This window comes from Podarcis gaigeae, assembly GCF_964106915.1.
Source record: "Podarcis gaigeae genome assembly, chromosome: 8".
NCBI classification, from domain to species: Eukaryota; Metazoa; Chordata; class Lepidosauria; order Squamata; family Lacertidae; genus Podarcis; species Podarcis gaigeae.
Window position 1 is genome coordinate 17,294,361 of NC_139684.1, and position 20,976 is coordinate 17,315,336.

Below are 20,976 nucleotides of genomic sequence, written 5' to 3' on the forward strand. Positions count from 1 at the left end.
AAACTTATCGATAGGGGAGACCATCTTAGAAGAGGCATTTCCACTGTCCCCCCCAACAAAGACAGAATGCCTTTTCCAACACATCTTAGAAGAGGCTTTTCCCTACTCAGATGGTAATGCCTCATCAAAGCTGATGCCTATTGCATTGTGGGTAACCACCTCTGAGAAGAAAGACATGATGTTTTTGTGCTCTTCAGAATGATTGTTTTGTTCATCGGCTGAGATATGCAGTTGCGTTCAATTAATTAACCAAATTAAAGCCCACCCAATTAAGATTTCTTTGATTGGGTTGCAGCCCTGATTCCAATATTGTGTTGGTTTTGGGAACACCTTCTGTTTTAATAAATTTAAAATGTGGTTCCTACATGTAAATCATGATCTGCCTCTTTAGAATGCAGATGACATCAGTGTTGTTTTAAATTGCTTCAATGTGTTTTCAGAAAACACACTTTGGTTCCAGGCTCACTCCTCAAATCATTATAAACATCCTGTATAAACTTCAAGTTTCTAGTCCTTAGTCTTTATTCAAAGCTCTCCCCTTCTCTGCACTTAACGCTGACTTGACCCCTTTTTCTGAGAGTGTGCCCTCTAAGAGTAATAGTCCCGATTTTGGGTAAGCTTTCTGTTTATATGGGAAGGGATGGATGTAGCTTTGCAATGTAGCTCAGATGCATTTTGTTTGTGACACCCTCGCCCCCATCAGAGATTACTTAGATTGCTTATCAGAGCTACTTGTGTGGGTTTCATTAATCCCTCTGTTATCTTACTTTTGTGGCATCTCTCTGTCTCTGGAGACAAAAGAGGAGTTCGCCTTTGGGTGTGAAGTCAAAGTGCTGGAATTTTGCAGTGCTTGCTATGGCTGGAGAGACTGATAGTGGAGAGACTTTTGTTTCAGCTGGGGCAGCTGAAGGCATCCGGTTGAATGCAGCATGTATAGGAACATAGGAAGCTGCCTTATACTGACTCCATCTAGCTCAATATAGTTAACACTGACTGGCAGAGGCTCTCCAGGGTTTCAGGCAGTGTTCTTTCCCAGCCTTACTTGGAGATGCCATTGTGGGGGTTGAAGCTGGGACCACTCGCATGCAAAGCAGTTTGCTATGGCCAGTCACTTCTGCTCTTACTGATTTCAGTAACCAGAATGAAATGGGTTTAGTCTTAAAGCGTATTATTATTATTATTATTTCAATTTGTTGCCCACCCTTCATCATAAGGCCCCAGGGTGGCTAACAGCAACTTAAAGTTCAATATTAAAATAGTTTAAAACAAGTTACATTTCTAGGCATAGGGTGTGTACTGAAAATGCTATCTCAGGTGTCAAGGACCTGAGATGGTGTCTTTAGCATATGATGGAAATGATCCAATGAAAATGCTGGATGCATTCTGTGGGGAGGGAATTTCACAGCTCCAGTTTGCCAATTACAGTGCTCACTCTTGGACTCCCCCCCACCCCGCAACGTCTGGGGCGGTGGAACTACCACGAGAGCCCCTCCTGCCAATAGTAAAACCCGAGAGGGTCTGTAAGGAATGAGGCGGTCTTTCAGATACTGAGGACCCAAGTCGTTTAGGGCTTTAAACACCAACATGAGAACCTTCAATCAAGCTGGCATCCCCTGCATCTGTTTTAAAACAGGGGTTCTATTAGTTTTAAACTGAACTCCGGGCAGTAATCTGGTTGCTGCGTTTTGGGGATTAGGATTGCTTGGCTCTGGAAATAGGTGATCTGGAGACAGATGTTCCAGGCAGACCACTCTACTGCTAAACAGCACCGGTTGTCTCCAACGTTAGAGTCGACCCGTTGAAATGAATGCACAGGGCGAAACTTAGGTCTGTGAATTTCAGTTGGTCTATTATGAGCAAAACCTACCTAGTTGGTTGCAACTAGGAATGGAGGAAGAATTAGATTTGTTGGCATTTGAAAGAGAAATCCCCCAGTTCACATGTCTCAAACCGAAACAGCTAGCTGTTGAAATTCGCCCTTCTCTAAATTTTGTGATGATCCCATTCTCCAACCTAGCAGTATGTACAAAAATGCATCTGTGGGCGGTTGTTGGGCACATAAATGCCTACATTACTGAAAATGACACAGACATCCTTTGAAAGTCACACTTCTCTGCATTTTGCAAGGCGGTTCTTGAGGCAAGTAATGTGTACAAAAATGCATTATATTAGGGTAAGTGGCTTGCAAAAATGTGTATATTTTCAAAACCGCATACAAAGAAATGTATCAGCCCTAAAATGCTGATGACTTTTCATGTGGATTTTTTTATTTTAAAAAACCCCAATAATCCACAGTTTGCTGTGGAAATGTGAGGACCTGAATTTAAGACTGGAAGAATGAGATGCTTAGAGAACCAAAACTGACAGATTCTTCCATTCCCTAGATCAAGCCCCAACGCCTCTTTTTCCTCCTCCTCCTTGAAGAAATAGAGAAGCAGGCTGGGAAAAAATTCAGTCCATTTGCCCGAACTTAGTAGTATTAAGCATGGGCGTTATTGTCATGAGGTGGCTGAGACCCTGGAGTCAATGGCCCCTTCCTTCCTTTCCAAAACTTAATTTTATATATTAAGGGGGGGGGACACCTTTGCATATAGTTTATTATATGCACAGTGCAAACTGCAGTAGTGGTGAAACCCTGGTCACCCACATCTTAATTTCCCCGAGGCATCTACACAAAGAAATTAGCATATGAAATGTCTTGGGTCCTGAGTCTTAGCAAAACCTCCAGCATTGTCTGTGTGTGTGTCTTTAAAGTCCTAAAGGCACTTTTGGGAGAAAGGGTGAGATTTTAATGATAATAAATAACAATTGTGATAATGAATAATAATGTTGATGATGAAATTGGCTGGTTTAGCATCATTTTTTGCAATCACTTTTGCTGTTGATTCAATGCATTAAAACATTCCTAAATAGTAGCGTGTAACTGATTGACAAATACACAATCTCAAACAGACGGCTTTGCATTTACACACCATTAAGACGAATGACTTTGCACCTCTAATTGTTTCAAAAGGAATTTGTTCAATTGATAGTTATTTGCACACAGCTGCCTGTTACTAAATATCCCCCAATAAAGAGGATGGGTCTCATGAATCCTGTGTTCTACTTATTCCAGTGGGTGGCGGATCTCAGGCCCAGGGTCCAGGTGTGACTCTTTGGGCTCCTCTGTCTGTCCCTCAGAAGCCCCCCCCAGGCAACAGCCCTAACTGATTTTGCTTTGCATCTTCCTTGAGTGCTTTTGTCTCACTGGAAATGTGTCCTTGAATTCTGCTGTTTGCTTCCTTGGGTGGAGGATAGAGAGGAGTGTGTGAGTGTATGCAGAAACTAGCCTGCGGTACAAAGGTAAAATTTATATCCATTGCTCCACCCACTTTTGGCTTTACCCCCACTGGCATGTGGCCCCTGGGAAGTTGCCCAGAAAGGAACGTGGCCCCCCTGGCTGAAAAAGGTTCCCCCATCTCCGACTTATTCCAAGGTAGAACAAACAAGCTCTGCTTTTCAAGGAACCTGCCGCCTTTCGCACTGACTTCTCCCTCGAACCTGAGGTCAGGTGGTTACCAGCTCTGAACGGGGTGGTTTCCTCGTGGCCAAACTGATGCCCCTAAAGGGTAGCCCACAAGCAGGACCTGAGCGTGAGAGTAACTCTCCCCGCTTGTGATTTCCAGCAACTGACAGCTTAATGCAGTGCATAAGCTTGCCCTCCCGTATGTTCTCTCCTTACAACAACCCTTGGAGGTAGACCACAGCTGGCCCAAGGTCACTGTATGCTCTTTGTGGCAGAGTCAGGAACTGAACCCAGGCCTTCCCTGGTTCAGTCTGACACATTACATCGCAACTCACTTACATTCAGGCTGCTCTCCGTGGTGGTCTTTTTTTCCAGATCTCAGTCCAAAAGCTACACAATAGCTTTCTGGGCACCAGGTGTGCAAAAGCACAAGGACCAAAGTCTAACAGAATCAGTGCTGGTGGCCCAGTCCTCTTTTTGTAAGACTGGGTGAAAATAGTTACAGATAGGTAGCCGTGTTGATCTGCCATAGTCAAAACAAAAAAATTACTGGAAGGTGCTACTGGAAGGAATTTTTTTGGGTGAAAATAGCTTTGCATTTATAGGCCCCAATTTTCCTTTGCTTGCTCTCTCTGAATGGGGACCCTTAAAAAAAACCACCAGGATGCACATTTAACTAGCGAGCGCAGTCTGCAGATAGCCAGGTATTCTGGAATTCAAGATCCCACCTCTCAATGGGACTCTGTTGTAGACACGTCCTTTTTTTAACCATGGTGATACGTCTCAGGCTGTGGACACACCATTCATTTAAAGCACATTTCCCCCGACTTCCCAAAGAATCCCAGGAATAGACATTTACCCCTCACAGATCTACCCTTCCCAGCACCCTTAACAAATGACAGCTCCCAGGGTTCTTTGAGAGGAGGCAGATATGTGCTTTAAATGTATGGTGTGTCTGTAGCCTAAGCCTCTGTCAAAATCTTTTTAAAAATGGTGCTAACGCTGGCCAGCTTTGCAGGGCCGTTGTGCGTCTGCATGGGACTAACAGAAGCTTTCCTTAAGCAACCACAGTAGTTATTTACAGGACAGAGTTGCACAAAGCAGCTTTGATGCGCAGTTTGATGCCACTAAAAAGGTGTGCAATCAGCTGGGAATGTCTCCTCTGCGTGGCCTGCTTGGGGTATGCTCACGGGGTGTGTGTGTTTGTGTGTGTGTGTGTGTGTGTGTGTGTGTGTGTGATTGCACTGGAGCACTGCAGTGTTCTTTCCTTTGCACGTCCTCCTCCGTCCCGCCGCGAGGCCATGCCATGCGCAGGTGATGCGCGTGCAACCGAGACAGCCGTTCAAACTGTGGTCCCAGGGAGCAATCCCCGCACACTTAACAAATATCTCTCCTCTGCTAGAATGAGAGAGAAGAAGAACAGGGAAAGGAGGGGGGGTTGTCCAGATGACCTTGCTGATGCTCTCATGCGCCCTTGAGCCTGCGACCGCCAATCACACTCCTTTTAATTAATTAATTTCCCCCACCTCACCTCCCCCACCGCCTTTATTCCCATGCCTGCCTTTGGGGCTTCTCGGAGAGGGTGCCTTCCCCTTTAAGAGTCTCCTGAACATGCTGATATGCAGAACTCCTGCAGCTCTGTGTTGCGGCACTGTGGGGGGAAGTCTGCTGAGCTGAGCAGTTTGCTCTGCCAGAGATCCTGAACAATGTCATTGTGTGCGAGAGGGAGAAGAAGAAGACACTGCAGTCAACTTTCAAGCCAGCTAAGCTGGCTAGCCGACTTCTCTCCATCCATCCATCTATCCATCCAAGGCTCGCCTCTCCTTTGGACACTTGGACAGCAAGGTAAGTGACCTTTCTCTCTTTTAAATTCTACCTTTCTCCAGGTGTTAAGAAATAAAAATGAGGTAGCAAAGGTGATCTGTATCACCCTCTCTTTCTCTAAAAGAGGAGGAAGTGAAAATCCTTGTGTCTGGTTTGACTTTGGGTTCCATCCTCAGTCTCTGAAAGCTGGGGGAGTCTCATCTTGTGCCTCTGCATGGAACTCTTTTGGACCCACTTTGAAAAGCCGAAATCCTTTGGGATTTTAAAGTCGGTCCTTACAGCTCAGCGCCTGGATTTCTGCAAGTGCTGTAGCTTAAGTGGCTTGTGGATTGAACTACCGTAATTATATTTTACTTCTTTTCCCCATCTCTGTCTGCCCCATTTGAGTTTTGAATTTAAATTTCATTAGGCAGGCTAATGAATATATATTTACAGAATCAGTATGTGTGTGTGAGCTTGGGATGGACTGGAATTAGCTGAAGGCTGCAAAGCCCTATTGCATGCTTACCGGGGAGTAACTTGCATCAAAGTGTGTGGGACTTACTCCTGGGTAAAATTTATGATCTAGAAGAAAGTCGATATTGTCATCCTCAGTACTTCTGGAAAATGGTCACTGGAAGTATCCAACTAAGTCCTACTCAGAGTAGCCCAATTGAAACTTAATGTCCGTAAGTTCATCATGTGTCCAGTCATTTCACTGAGCTTGCTCTTGAGTATTATTAATGTGGGAGATGACCCACTAGGTGTAAATGGAATTTCCATTTTCTAAATTATTTTTGAGTTACGGTTTAGAAGGGGCTATCTTGTTGTTTCAAAGTGCTACCTGGATTCTGCATTTAAATTTTGTGGGTTTTACACACACACACACACACACACACACACACACACACTTTCCCCTCTGGCAAGCGATGTCGGCTCATCTTCTGGAGTTTGATTACTGCAGGGAAAAATTAGTGTCAGGATAAGTTACGATGACACTCAGGACTCCATTAGCTTTTGAGATTTATGGCTGGTTAAAAGCTCATTGGGTGACACTGCTTTTCGTTTTGTTTTCAAGACTTCCAGGAAAATAATTTTCGGTCCTCTCTCCACAGAGCCAGATGGGAGGCTCGTTCCTACAGCTCTCAAAAAATACCTCAGACAGGACCAGTCTCTTTATTGCAGCACTCTATGTTTTAGTCTCAAATTCTTTGTTGCCGTGCACATAGCCAGGAGGGTACAAATTTATGGTTGCCCGCAGTAGAGGTATTTTTAGGACACAAGTCTACAGCTGGAGGTCGCTGTGACCAAGAGGGCTAGAAACTTGAATAGGCTTTCATTTATTTCTCTTTCTTTCCTTTTTTCTTTCTTTCTTTCTTTCTTTCTTTCTTTCTTTCTTTCTTTCTTTCTTGGGAGCCTCATGGCTTTCCATGAGGAAAAAAATTATGAGTGAGTTGAGAGAATTGGCAGGTGCTCTGGTTTCGAGAGTTTGGCTCAGTGGGAGAGGTCTGCTCAAAGCTGTGCTTTCAGGCCATACGACTAGGAAGCAAAACCCACTGAACTCAATGGCCCCTTATTTCTGGGTTCAACATTTTTCCGGGCAGAAACCTAGTTAATATTGATGGGTTATCAGCGCACTTAACGTGCATGCACCGATTGCAATTTTGCCGCAGTTCTAAAAAGTATTGAGTTGTCTCCAGCGCTGGCCCTACTCAGAGTAGACCCATTGAAATGACTCCACACTAGTAATTTTAGTGGGCTTGCTCTAAGTAGGACTTAGTTGGATACCATCCTTGGATAGGGACGGTGGGGATCCCAATTACTTAAGCAGACCTTGGTCAGGGACTTTTTGTGTGTGTGTGTGTGTGTGTGTGTGTGTGTGTGTGTGTAAATCTGGAATAATGGGTTTTCATTAACAATGCTTCTGAATCTGAGCATCACCCAGAGACCGAAACTGAAGGAAATAGGTAGCAGAAAGAAGGCAGGCAGGCATATCTTGAATCTTTTATTCATGTGCATTGCAGTGGGTCCCCCTTCTTCTTTAGGTTTAGCAAGAGTGATGGGCACCAGCTTGAAAGAATGATTTTTGTATTGCCGTTTGGAGCAAGTTTTAGGGAGAGGAGAAGAGGCGGGAGGGAGATGGTAGTGTTTGTGGTAAAGTTGGGGGGGTATCAGTAACAGAAGCAGATGGACTAGCTAGCTTACATGAGTTGAACGTGGCCGCCTAGGCTCGTGGTTTGTGATGTCATCGCTGCAGTATTCTGTCCTCGCCTGCCGATTTGGCTTTTCCAAATCACTCAAGTGTCTGCCATGGGTGACTGCGAAAATGCTCACCTTCCGTGGCTGTGAGGAAGGCTTCTTCTACTCATCGTCAAACACTCTTCAAGCCACGTGTGGCGAGGCAGACAGAATGGACGGGGAGCATGGCTGGATCAGGCCAAAGTTTTTCCAACTGTGGAACAGCCTCTAAGAAGTAGGCCATGAAGAGAACGGATTTCTTCTTCAGAGGTACACTGCCATGGGAGATGGAGGTTCTATCTAAAAGCCATGGAGCTGTTGCCCACAAAAGCATCCTGCAGCAGAGAATTCCACAGACTGTATGCAAAAAGACCGTCTGCTGTGAATTGTCGACCAATCAGCTTAACTGGATGAGCCCCTAGTAGTACTATTGAAAAAATTCTCTCTATTCAGAATTGTATTAACTTCTATCATGTTCTCTGTTTAGGACGCCACCCAGCCCAAAAAAGTATATTGTTTAGGTGCAGTCTCAGCGCACTTCTCTATTCATGCGCTTCAGCCACAGTCAAAAGTGCGCATTTGCCCAGGATAAGTGTAATCACCCCGTTTTCTGAATCTCATGCCTTCATGCTCAAAGGATCCCACAGATGAGTGCAGCGCAGCTCGAGGGCCTGTGTAACTCCAAACTTGCACAGTTAGGTGGCTAACAACTATTTTACTGTATTCTCAAGAAGCTGCGCTGCATGAACATATTTTTTAAAGAATGATCAAATGCTTCCAAAGAAAGTGCTTCCCCTTTGGGAATCGACAGTGCTTGAAATGCACACCCTATTCCAAGTTAACTGTCTATAAGCGTTAGGATTTTTGCTACCCTTAAAACCGCTACTAGTTTTTGAAAGTCATTGTCAGCATCATTATTTATGGCTTGCATCCATTTCAGTTATAAACTCAGAGTAAGCTCACTGAAATCAATGAGCTTACTCATTAAAGCCATATCCATTAATGGCAACGAGTCTACTTTTGAGTAGGGCCAGCACTGGATGCAACATGTTATGGTTAGACTATACTGTGCTTTCAAAGCATCTTCCATTCATTCACCCCAATCCATCAACAGGCACCCTTGCACACAGTCAGTCTTCTACGTGTGCCGCCAATACAGACGTCAATGTGCATTGAAAGCTCATTTCCACATGCACCGAAATACTTGGCCAACCCCTGATGAACCGACTGAAGAGTTTTCTGATGGGCATTGCCATGTACTTATCCCTCCCTGCCTCCAGAGCCACCGGTAGCTGTGTGCTACTAATTTGCCCAGGGCTGGATCAGCCATTGGACCATTTTATCAGCAATCCTTACAACAACCCTGCAAGGTAGTATTTTTTGCTTATCTTCAATCTTCAGAAGGTGTGTGTATTTCAGAAGGTCACTGAGAATGAGAGAAGGTCGCTGTCCTGAAAAGTTTCTAGATTCAGGTAGGTAGCCGTGTTGGTCTGACGTAGTCAAAATAAATAAAAAAATTAATAAATTGCCCAGTGGCACCTTAAAGGTAAAGTGATCCCTGACCATTAGGTCCAGTCACGGACGACTCTGGGGTTGCGGCGCTCATCTCGCTTTATTGGCCGAGGGAGCCAGCGTACAGCTTCCTGGTTATGTGGCCAGCATGACTAAACTGGCGAACCAGAGCAACGCACGAAAACGCTGTTTGCCTTCCTGCTGGAGTGGTACCTATTTATCTACTTGCATTTGGACGTGCTTTTGAACTGCTAGGTTGGCAGGAGCTGGGACCGAGCAACGGGAGCTCACCCCGTCACAGAGATTCGAACCGCTGACCTTCCAATTGGCAAGCCCTAGGCCCTGTGGTTTAGACCACAGCGCCACCCACGTTTGTTCTGGGTATAAGCTTTCATGTGCATGCACACTTCTTCAGATATACTGAAACAGAAGTCACCAGACCCGTAAACATAGTGGGAGAGTGGGATAGGGTTTTTCTCAGGAAGGTAGGAGGAGATAGGTGATTGACTCAATGGGTATGGTAAACCTGTTGATGACTGTTGAGGACTGCAATTAGTCCTACAGGAAAAAACAAGGGATAGTATGCATATGACCAAAAATAGTTTTAGCATATGTAATGAGACAAGACTATCTCTATTCAGCCCAGGTCTCTCCATAGTTTTCAGTTTAGTAATAAGTTGTAATTCAGCAACTTCTCTGAAAAGTTTCTGCCTGAGTTTATTACCGGGTTGGGCTTTGAGCGGTTGTTTTATATTTTTATTCATTGCATTTATATTCCCACCTTTTTTCTCTCCAATGAGCTCAAGGTCCTCCACACACTTGGTCCTCCATGTCCTCATGTAATCTCCACAACAACCCTGTGAGGTAGGCTAGGCTGAGAGACAGTGACTGGCCAAAGTGAGCTTCATGGCTAATAGGAAGATTTGAGCCCCGGTCTCCCAGGTCCTCGTCTGACACTCTAACCTGGCGATCAAGTCTTGTATCCTCTGCCTCCTTTCCCCTCAGATGAAGAATGCTGTGTGAACTCAAAGCTTGCATGCTCCCACACTGCTGGTAGAAAGATAAGCTGAGCAAAAGATTCACCGCTATGACGGCTGCTGGCTTCCTTGTGATCTGCCTGGGCTTGCCTGGACTTGTTCAGCCACTTCACACTTCAAGACACCCAGTTGCAGATCCCAGCTTCAGAAGCCCCATCCTGGTGCACCAACATATTGAAAACTCTCCAGAGTTTCCCTTTCACTTCCAAGTATGCTAACTTTCCAAGTCTGTGCAGGTAGGATGTATATATTTTCCAAAATTCTTGATCTGCAATGCACATTTGTTTTGTGTTTTTTTGTGTGTGTGTGTACACTAACTCAGTACAGGAATATAGTGGAATAAGTACAATGCATTCATCAAATATTGCTTGGCTTCTGGAATGGGGGGTGGGGGTGGGAGCGGTTAGAGAAAAGGCTAGGAAGCTCTCTGCACATGTACATAGGATATTATAAATTAGCCTATGTGTATTATACCTGGTGTATATTATACCTGGTGTATATTATACCTGGTGCGAGAGGTCAGGCAGGCTGCAAAAATGCCAGGGCACAGAGGAGCTGACTAAACTACAGATGTGGCTGTCGTGGGGGGGGCAATGCCGTGAAGCCCTCCTCCCAACAGTGTGGCACTATTTAACACGTGACACCCTTGTAAAAACATCTGCACTGGCTGCCCATCTGCTATCAAGACAGTTTCAAGGTCTCTGCATTGATTGACAAAGCAGCTTAGGTCCAGGGTACTGCGAGGGTCACCTGAACCCTTATATCCCAGCTCGATCATTCAGATCATCTGCAGCGGGGGTTGTTGGTGAAGTTCATTTGGCAGCGACATCGAACTGAGCCTTTGATGTCATCTTCCCAGCCCCTGGAATGCTCTGCCTTCTGTCCCAGCTCTGAAAACTTTTCTGTTCCTTCAGGCTTATACTAGGAAGGAAGAATGCATCTTTCCACAACACGTGATTTCAACTTTTAAAATATGGTTTTTTTTAATTGTTATAAGCCGTATTTTGTTTCTGTTTATGAATGGCAGAATATATTCTTGCCATTTGCTCTAATTTTATTTTGTTTACAAATAACGTTCAATGTTACTGTTTTAAGTGGAGAATCCTGGGACCTGTAGTTTGTTCAGAGTGCTGGGAACTGTAGCTCTCGTGAGGTCAGCACTCTTTACACACGGCGGCTCCCAGCATTCTCCATGACTGTTAAAGTGGTATAATAGCTCACTAAATGTACATTGTGGATGTGGCCTAAGTTTTCCTCAAAGTTAACAAGTTGAAACTAAGGGACTTAAGTTAGTTATGTCCATCAATTTCAGTGGGACTACGCTAAGCAGGACTGGTATTGGCTGCAACCCTACATGTGCTGCCTCTGAGCTGCAGTCCCCACCCCCCAATTTAACTGGCTCCGAGGATTTCTTGAAATGCATAAAAAAGCCAAAACACTGGTTTTCACACAGTAACATTAAAGGAGGGAGGGGGTGTTTCAGGAAATCATCTTATCACAGCGGCGGCAGAAGTTTTGAAATAATCTTTGGCAAGTGGGTAATTATGTGCCCTTTACTGATGGTCTTACAGTTATGGATGGGTTTTGTATAGATTGGGATGGGCGAGTCTGTCAGTATCAGTTTCTCATTATTCCAAATGTAAGTTAAAGGATGCATTTTTCCATCAGCTATTCCGCCCCCTTAAGTCCTCATAAAAATTTGCCACCGTTCCCTTTACATACATATTTTGTGTGTGCAATTTTGCCTAAAAGATGCATTCCTCCTGAATGATTCCCCCAATATATGCATTTGTTGTTGTTGGAGAACCACACTGCAAAAATCAACAGAACATGAATGGGGAAGGGTGGCTTCATTGCAATTCACACATTGTTTAGGTCATTTTGCATTAAAATTGTGAACTGCACTGAATTGCTCCTGTGTCTCTATATATAGAAGGGAGATTTGATAAATAAAACCTATTACTATTTTTTAAGCCACACAGAATGAGATCAACGTTTGTCCTGAATTCAAAGGAACTACATAAAGTGAAGCAACGTCTTGATATAAATATAGAGGGGTGTGTGTGTGTGTGTGTGTGTGTGTGTGTGTGTGTGTGTGTGTGTAGACAGTGTATTCCTACACAAAGTCCCACTGAGCTCAGTGAGACTTGCTCCTAGGTAAGTGTCTATGGGATTGCAACCCAAAGCCCCATCTGCACTATGCATTTAAAGCAGTATTATACCACTTTTTAAACCCCCAAAGAATCCTGGGAGTTGTGGTTTGTTAAGAGTGCTGAGAATTGTTAGGAGGACCCAATTCCTCTAACAGACCTACAATTCCCAGAGCTTTAATTGGCTGAATAAAACATCCTCTGATTAATTAGGTGGCAGACACATTTTTTCAAAAACGCATATGTGAAATTTAATACAGGTACGTACAAAGACTGCAGTTGACAAGCATCGTTTTAGAAGAGGTATTCCCTTCTGTGTGGAAGAGAATTGGCGACAGGGAGATGAGAATGCCTCTTTTGACATGGTCCTGGCGACAACACTTTGCTGCAGCGTTCTGAAATAACCTTGGAAGTGGTCGAGTCATCTGAATACTGCTGATGATGAGATGTGGCAAAATCACCTGCTTTCTCTGGGTGACTAGAAGGAGAGCCAGAGCAGGCACTCACACAGAGAGGCAACAGGAAGCCCCTTTAATTGGGTGGCCTCACACAGAAGCCTGAAATGTTGTTAGTTCATGTCTCACAAGGTACTCATGCAAACTTGCCCTAGCACAAGGTTTAAGAATGACTAAGCTAGTTAGGTAGCCTTTACCTTTTTGAGAGAGTTGCATAAGTACTGTGGCTTTTATAGGCCCTTGTCAAACTGGGTCGTTCAGCCTGCTGTTTGTTCCTGGGGCCTGTGACTCAGAACTGAAGCTGTGTGTGTTTTAAGGGTGTGTGAGTTGCCCTTTGCTCGATCCCATCTCTTAGCCTCTGTCCTCCTTCCCCACACCCTGCCCTTCGCTATGAATACAAGTCAACCCACATGGTTAAGCCAGTGCAAGGATTACAGCTCTTAAAAAAACAGGGGCAGGGCCTGAGTGACAGATGGGTGGCTATTACAGCCAAGAAGTTTTGATCTCTTTCAGATGCCTTTCTTTCCTTCCCCCTTGTCTTTTGTTGAGGGAGTGTATATTTGCCCACTGGTTAGTTTGGGGTTGGTATTTTTGCCTTGTTTCAACAAAAGGCTCACAAAAAGTGAGCAGAGGTTGGGTGGCCATCTGTCTTGGATGCTTTAGTTGAGATTGCTGCATTGCAGGGGGTTGGACTAGATGACCCTTGGGGTCCCTTCCAACTCTACCATTCTGTGATTCTGTCATTCTAAGGTGATTTATAGAATTAAAGGGTTGTGTCTGAATAGGTTCTGCTCAGGGTAGACTCAATTTTCACCCAATTTGCACCAAAGCCAGAATGGGGACTCGCGCAGAGATGCAGTGGGCAGCCTCCCCTAGAGTGATTTATTATTGCAATCTGAGCCCCATTCAGAGCAGACCCATTGAAATTAATGGACCTAAGTTGGTCATGGTCATTAACCTCACATTGCCTACTCTGAGTAGGTCTAGCACTGGAGACAACCCAATGATCATGAATAAATTGGGCCTGTTCATTTTAGTGGGTCTTCTCTGAGAAAAACTTAGTTGCATACAACCCTCTAAGGTAGGCATGTTCAATAACTTCGGTGGGTCTACTCTAAATTGGACCAGCTTTGGATACAACCAACTAATGAACTCAAGTTAGTAATGTACATTGACTTCAGTGGCCCTACACAGAGTTGGACACACACCTTTCTTTTTCAAAATATAACACAGCAGGTGCTGTAACCTTCCAACAGTTTGATTTCACCCCCAAGGGTTCACTCCTCCATTGTCTCCTGAGACAGACAGATGCCAACCAATAAGGATAATCTTAAAATAATAATTTTAGGGAGTAGTGTAATGGTTACAGTATAGGTCTAAGAGCTGGGAGACCAGCAGGTTCTGGTTACCATTCATCCATGAAGCTCAGTGGGTGATGTTGGGCCAGCCTAACCTACCTCCCAGGGCTGTTGTGAGGATAAAATGGAGTGGGGTAGAACTCTATACACCACCTTGAGCTCCTTGGGGGAAAGGTGGGGTGTAAACATTTAAAAACAAACCAGAAACTAAAATGACATAAAAACAGCACTTGGAAGAGAGTCATAAGGACTAGCAACTTGGGTTTGTTTGTTTTTTAAAATTGAGATTCCCCAGGAAGTGAGATTCAACACTTGGTTGCACTTATCGTGCTCTTGCTCTGAGCCCTGGACTGGGTGTTTCAGTTCTTGGAATGTCCCAAGATAGGCAGGTCCAAGGGGGAGAGATGGAGAGAGAGAGATATCATAAGAATCGGCTGGAAGGGCAACCATGGAGGGCAAAGGGGTGAAGCGTCACTCTGTTTTGCTTCAAAACTTTCTGCATTCAGCCTTATGGATGACTCATCCAGAAACTCTTTCTCTTTCTCTCCGTTTCCTTTTTTCCCCTCTGGTTTTGCTTTTCAGAACACCAAAGCCTGGCCAAGACGTCTCACGTTTCCTCCTTCGGCTTTCCCTCGTCCATCCAGGTGCAGGGATGGCAATGGGCAGGTGAGGTCAGTGGGTCAATGAAACTTCGGAATTCCCTGCCCTCGCACCAGGAAGGGTGGCTTTTTGGAACAATGTGTGAGTGTGTCTCTGTGTATTTCAACACTAGGTTAAAGTGCTGACTGTGGGGCGGGGGGGGGGGGGGTTCCACCCTTCGACGGGGAGGAGACTGGCTCCTTCTGCTGCCCGGCTGATATCCTCGGCAGTCGTCCTGTTGACGACCGAACAGGATGCTAGTCCTGAAGACCTTCGTGGAACAGGTAAATTGACTACTTTTCTGTTTCTTTCGACCTTACGTCTCTTATACCACATCTGGGCAGCTTTAATTCTATGGTGGGGGGAAAACTGTGTCCTATTCCAAGTCTATTCCAACACTGGAAGCTGCCTTCTAGCTTGGCTTTACCTACACTGACTGGCAGCAGCTCTCCAGGAGCCTCTTCCAGCCCTACATGGAGATGCCAGGGATTGAACCCAAGACTTTCTGCCGCTCTGCCTTCACTTAAGATGCATTGGAATCTGTCTTATACTGAGCCAGACACATTGGTCCATCAAGCTCAGTATTGTCTACACTGACTGGAAGCAGTTCTCCAGGGTTTCAGGCAGGAGTCTCTCCGAGCCCTACCGGGAGATAGCAGGAATTGAAATTGGGACTTCCTGCATGCAAAGCAGATGCTCGGCCACTGAGCTGTGGTATTTCCTGTAAACGTAATGTAAGATTCTAGTCCTCATGATTCGAAATTAAAGGCTGATTTAAATAAGAACAAAGGAAGCTGCCTTGTGCCAAGACCATTGGTCCAGGTAGCTCAGTACTGTCTGCACTGACTGGCAACAGCTTCCCTGGGGTTTCAGGCAGGGCCTATATTCTCAGCCTTACTGGGAGATACTGGGGGTTGAACCTGGGAACTTCTGCATGCAAGGCAGATGCTCTGTAAAAATATTCTAGTCCTCCTGTTTCTAAATATAGAGCTGAGTTTCCATTATGGGATGGCATGATGGTTTTGCCCTAGGGCGAGGTGGAATCAGATGTTGGCAGGGGCGTTTTCCCCCTTTCCTGTGCTCAGCAACCTGGCCCCCTAACCCTGCCCCAGAGTGCCCTTGCGTGTTTCTTTTCAAAGCCCCAGATTGACTTTTTCCTGCCAGCCTTCTGCACCAGCCGAGTTCCCCCTTTTCCTGCTGGCGTGGCTGCTCGCCTGCGTCAAGACGAATCCTGTGAGTCTCCGATGATTCATGGGTGCACCCTCTGTAACCCCACTGTGCTTTCTTCCAGAGCGCTCTGTTTGGGGAGAAACAGGGTGGAGCTGGGAAAGGCAACCCTACAGCAGTCTAAATGAGTGAGGACAGGAACGTGGCTCAGTGGCATCATGGAATCATAGAACTGCAGAGATAGGAGCGAACCCAAATGGTCATCTAGTCCAACCCTCTGCAATAGAGGGCACTTCCTAGAGCAGCCTTCGCCAGCCTCATGACCTCCAGGCATTTTGGACTACAGCTCCCATGAGCCTCTGTCAGCACAGTCGACGGGAGCTGGAGGGCACCAGGTTGGCAAAGGGCTGCTCTGCAATCACGCCTAAGTGCGGACGTCTCCCACTGTCTTGTAGATCTGTGCTTTCCCATGCAAAATGCAAGTTTCTAGGCCTTAATATCACAATGGCTTTCCTTTACAGCGGCAGAGCATCTGCATTTCGTGCAGAAGGCCCCAGGTAAGGTTGGCACGCAGGTAAGGTATAGGGACACGGGTGGCACTGTGGGTTAAACCACAGAGCCTAGGACCTGTCGATCAGAAGGTCAGCAGTTCAAATCCCTGTGACAGGGTGAGCTCCCGTTGCTTGGTCCTTGCTCCTTCCAACCTAGCAGTTCGAAAGCACGTCAAAGTCCAAGTAGATAAATAGGTACCACTTCGGTGGGAAGGTAAACGGTGTTTCCGTGTGCTGCTCTGGTTCACCAGAAGCGGCTTAGTCATGCTGGCCACATGACCCGGAAGCTGTACACTGGCTCCCTCAGCCAATAAAGCGAGATGAGCGCCACAACCCCAGAGTCGGCCATGACTGGACCTAATGTTCAGGGGTCCCTTTACCTTTACCCTTTACCTTTGGCAGCAGGCCCAGGTAGGAGTGGAAATGACCCCTGCCTGAAAATCCTGGAGGGCTGCTGCCAGTCAGAGTAGGCAATGCTTACTAGGTGGACCAATTGTCTGACTCGGAAGAAGGCAGCTTCCTGTGCTCCTTGACATCAGGACAGACTGCGCTAACCTGGCGCCCTCCAGATGTTTTGGACTACAACTCCCAGCTGAAGAACACCAGGTTGGTAAAGTCTTACATCTTTCTTTGCTTCGCTTTGAAGGTCAAAATATTGGCTGGGGCAGAGGGAGAAATCTAGGTATAGTAAGCATTTTAACATGAGCCCTACCTAATTCACACATCTTGAAAACATTTTCAAACTGAAATGCAGCTGTCCTTCGAAACTCATGCCTTCCCAAATGTTGGGATGCGGTTTTCTGAACAAAGCGTACAAAAATGCATACATTGGTGCATGGAAACATGCAGAGTAGTGAAAATAATACACAAAAATGCATTATAATAGAGGAAATTGCTGGCAGAAATTTGTATATTTGGAGAAACGTGCTTTAAAATGGGGATGGATTTTTGGCCATTTCTATTTATTTAATACTGTATTTTATTTTGTTTAGACTCAATGAAGTAAACCAAAATTTCCATATACTTGCACTATGACAACAGGTTGAAAGCATACAGTGGGAGATATACTTTAGTCTTACATTTTGTTAACCAATGTGGAAGTGTGATGAACTGAACGCAAGGTTGGAAAAATGAGAAACTGAGATGAGTGGAAATTGACAGACTGGTCCACATCTAAGCTTGACCCAGAATCCTTTTTGTTGGTGCAAGGGATTCTGGGATGTACATAGCTCAGGTGGGGCCAGCCATGACCCAATGAAGATCAATGGACTCATGGGTCAGCTCTGAGAATGACTAATGTGGAATACCATCCAAACTAAAGAATTGACAACCCAACTTCCCTTTTAATAGGATTCTATTGATTAGTTTCTGTAAAATATTTATAACTTACCCTTCATCAGTGCAGATGCAGAACACAGAATAGCCAACCAAATAATAAAAAATGACAATAATCTGTATTATAAAACAAACCACGAAATTGAAAGCAAAACAGGAGGGGGGAAAAACAATATCACAACAGCTTATCGAGAGAGCGTACCTGAGCTTAACTTTTTATTTATTTACTTAGGTGACTTAGAGCCCGCCCTTCAGTCAAATCAATCTAAGATTGGAAAGCAACATATATACAACACATAATAACATAAAACAATCTGGGGGGGGATCAAACCAGTGGCGTAGCGTGGGGGGTGCAGGGGGGCCGGCCGCACCGGCCGCAACATCTGGGGGTTAGGGGGTGCAAATCCACGGGTTAGGGAGCGCAAATCCACGGGTTAGGGAGCGCAAATCCATGGGTTAGGGGGTGCAAATTACTTGCCTTGCCCCGGGTGCTGACAACCCACGCTACGCCACTGGATCAAACCAAAGTAGGAGGCGTTTGGCTACCTTAAGAGAGGAAGTAGTGGGGAGATTAGGGGATTCCCTCCTGGAAAGTCATGCGGGTTGGGCCTGATAGGAGTTGGAGTCCCTCAAGATCTTGATGGCCACAGGTTCCCCATCCCTAATGGTAGAGCCGGCCTGGCTAGAGAGAAACAGAATATCCTAAGGACAGCAGAAGAGCCCTGCTGGATTGGGTCAAAAGGACCACCTAGCCTAGCATCCTGTTATCACAGTGGCCAACCAGATGCCCCAGTATGAAGCCCACAAGCAGGACCTGAGTGCAGCAGGAACCCTCCCTGTTTGATATCCCCAGCAACTGGAAGTACGATGCACATTGCCTCTGGCAGAAACAGTATTATTATTATGGCTATGTATGCACCATCCCTTTAAAGCATATTTCCCACCCTCCCCCCAAATAAAAAAAAAAAGAATCCTGGGAACTGTAGTTTATCATAAACAGAACAAACTACAGTTCCCAGGATTCTTTGTGGGGGGTGCTTTAAATGTATGGTGTGTATACAGCCTGTATCAAGCCATATTAAGTCTGTAACATAGCTAAGTCAAAAGGATGCCCTTGGCCGAGGCCCTGCCAAAATCTAGGTGCCGGTTGTGGCATCAAGCTTCTAGTCCTCTTTGAGTAAACCTTTTTCCCCTCTTCTTCTTTTCTTCCCAGGGCTTTTAACCTCAAGAAAGAAGGTGAAGTGGAGAGGCTGGTGTCCTTCCCTGTGTCTGCCTCACCGGCCAGCTCTCCGTGAGTGCTTCTCTGGCAGTGTCTTAGCTGGTTGTTGTGTGCAATGATGGAGGAAGCAATCAGCAAGAATACTGCTGCAGAAGTGCTACACACTTTCATGCCTGCTGAGCGTTTCCTCCTGCAGAGCCAAAGCGAAAGGACTCCTATTCCTGGAAACGGGGTGGGCCTCTGTTCATCCCACACCTACTCTGGACGGCCTCTAGGAAACCAGGAGGACTTCAGGAGCTACAGAAAGCACCCAGGTTCAGGGAGAGGAGGGTAGGGTTGTCAGGAGCGCCCCCAGACCCTGGGGTTTTAGGTCCCAAGCCCTAGGGGCTTCCCCCCGGCAGTCATGGGAGGTGGGGGTTAATTGGGAGAGGGAAACAGAGGAGTGCAGACCCCACTTTGAGTTTCTGTGCTATAATTCGAGGCCAACTCCTGCCAAGCTGAAGCTTGCAAGCTGCATGTGCACTCTTCTGAATAATTTTGTTAGTGCAATTTTGTCGTTTTAATTTTATAATTAAAGGCACTCTCGCCCACCTGGAGATTCAAGCCCTCCGACTGCCACCTGGAGGGGACCAGGCAAGCCTAGAGACTTCACATCTGGAGGTCTGACAACCCTATTAGAGGGGGATCATAGAATCGTAGAATTTTGCCCAATGTGAGGCTTGGACACATGACCCTGAGATTTAGAGTCCCATGCTCTGCCGACTGAGTTGTGTTGAGACTGGCTGATTTCTCTGCCATTAGACTTTATTGCCATGCTTCAGCTGCTCATTCGGAAGTAGCACAGGAGCCCTGCTTGGAAAAAAAGCTGGCAGCCTTTTACAGGCTCTAAGGACAGGAGAGGCTGTGGGTATGTAGGTGGGGTTAACATTCAACATAGGGAGTTTGGAAGCTGCCTTATACCAAGTCAGACCATTGCTCTGTCTAGCTCAGTACTGCCAACACTGACTGGCAGCAGCTCTCCAGAATTTCAAGCAGTGGGCCTTTGCCCATCCCTCCCTAGAAGTGTCCTGGATAAAACCTGGGATCTTCTGCATGCAAGGCAGGTGCCATGCCACTGAGTTATGATCAATAGGGTTGCCACCTTTTCTTTTGTCCCAGCTCCTGTGCCTTTAAACAGCAACCTGAACACAAAGAAATTAAGCTAGGGGAACCCTTGATCACCACTTCTGTTTGTGTCAGTAAAAAAAAAAAGTTACTAAGCTTCAGCATATCAATCAAGCTGATGCTAAATGTACAGGAGCAGAGCTGGGGGGTTGGATGGGGTGGAGTTGGCAACCAAAGCCATGCTTCTGGGTGAAAGTAAACTAGTTCTACTCAGAGCAAACCCATTAAAATTAATGGAGATAACTAACTTAGGGCCATTAATTTTAGCAGGTGATTAGAACTTAATTGGACACAACACTACAATTTTGACAGGTTAAGCTTTTGCAGTTTTGGGGTGTTGTGTGTGTTATATATTTACTCTTTGGGGTATAACTCGATAGAAAGTAGCAATAGCCTAATCAAGCGGCAAAACTGATTGACTGAACTAATTAAAAGCCTCATAGTAGCAGTGGGTCAATACCAGCAATATCTTGAGCATATTTAAAGAAGATAAGAGAGAGTTTCTCTCGACTAAACTTCGGAAGCGAATCATGGGGAGCTGTAACAAGAAATGGTATAACCAGTTATGCAATAAGAACGCAAAATGGGGCCATCAAAGATCTCCCCCCGCCCTCCACAAAGGCTAATTAATGGTGTGTTCTCCATTGATACCAAGTTGCAGCCTTATGGACTTTTTGGTTTGGAGAAAAGGTGACAGGATAGAAGTTTATAAAAATTATGCGTGGCATGGAGAAAGTGAATACAGAAAAGTTCCTCTCCCTCTTTCATAGCACCAGAACTCACAGACATCCAGTGAATGTTGAAATATTCAGGGCAGATAAAAGAAAGGACTTCTTCACGCAT

At 45.6% G+C, this 20,976-nt stretch overlaps 1 long non-coding RNA gene across 2 annotated transcripts; it reads left to right on the forward strand.

The window, feature by feature from the left end:
• Positions 1-10,509: 10,509 nt before the first annotated feature.
• LOC310850912 lies at positions 10,510-19,359 on the forward strand. 2 transcript variants are annotated; one of them, XR_014567466.1, is made up of 4 exons: positions 10,510-11,048; positions 14,641-14,724; positions 14,831-14,981; positions 18,964-19,359. It is a non-coding gene; the product is annotated as an uncharacterized lncRNA (long non-coding RNA). The 2 variants fall into 2 exon arrangements; XR_014567467.1 differs by lacking the exon at positions 10,510-11,048 and adding an exon at positions 12,190-12,832.
• Positions 19,360-20,976: the final 1,617 nt, after the last annotated feature.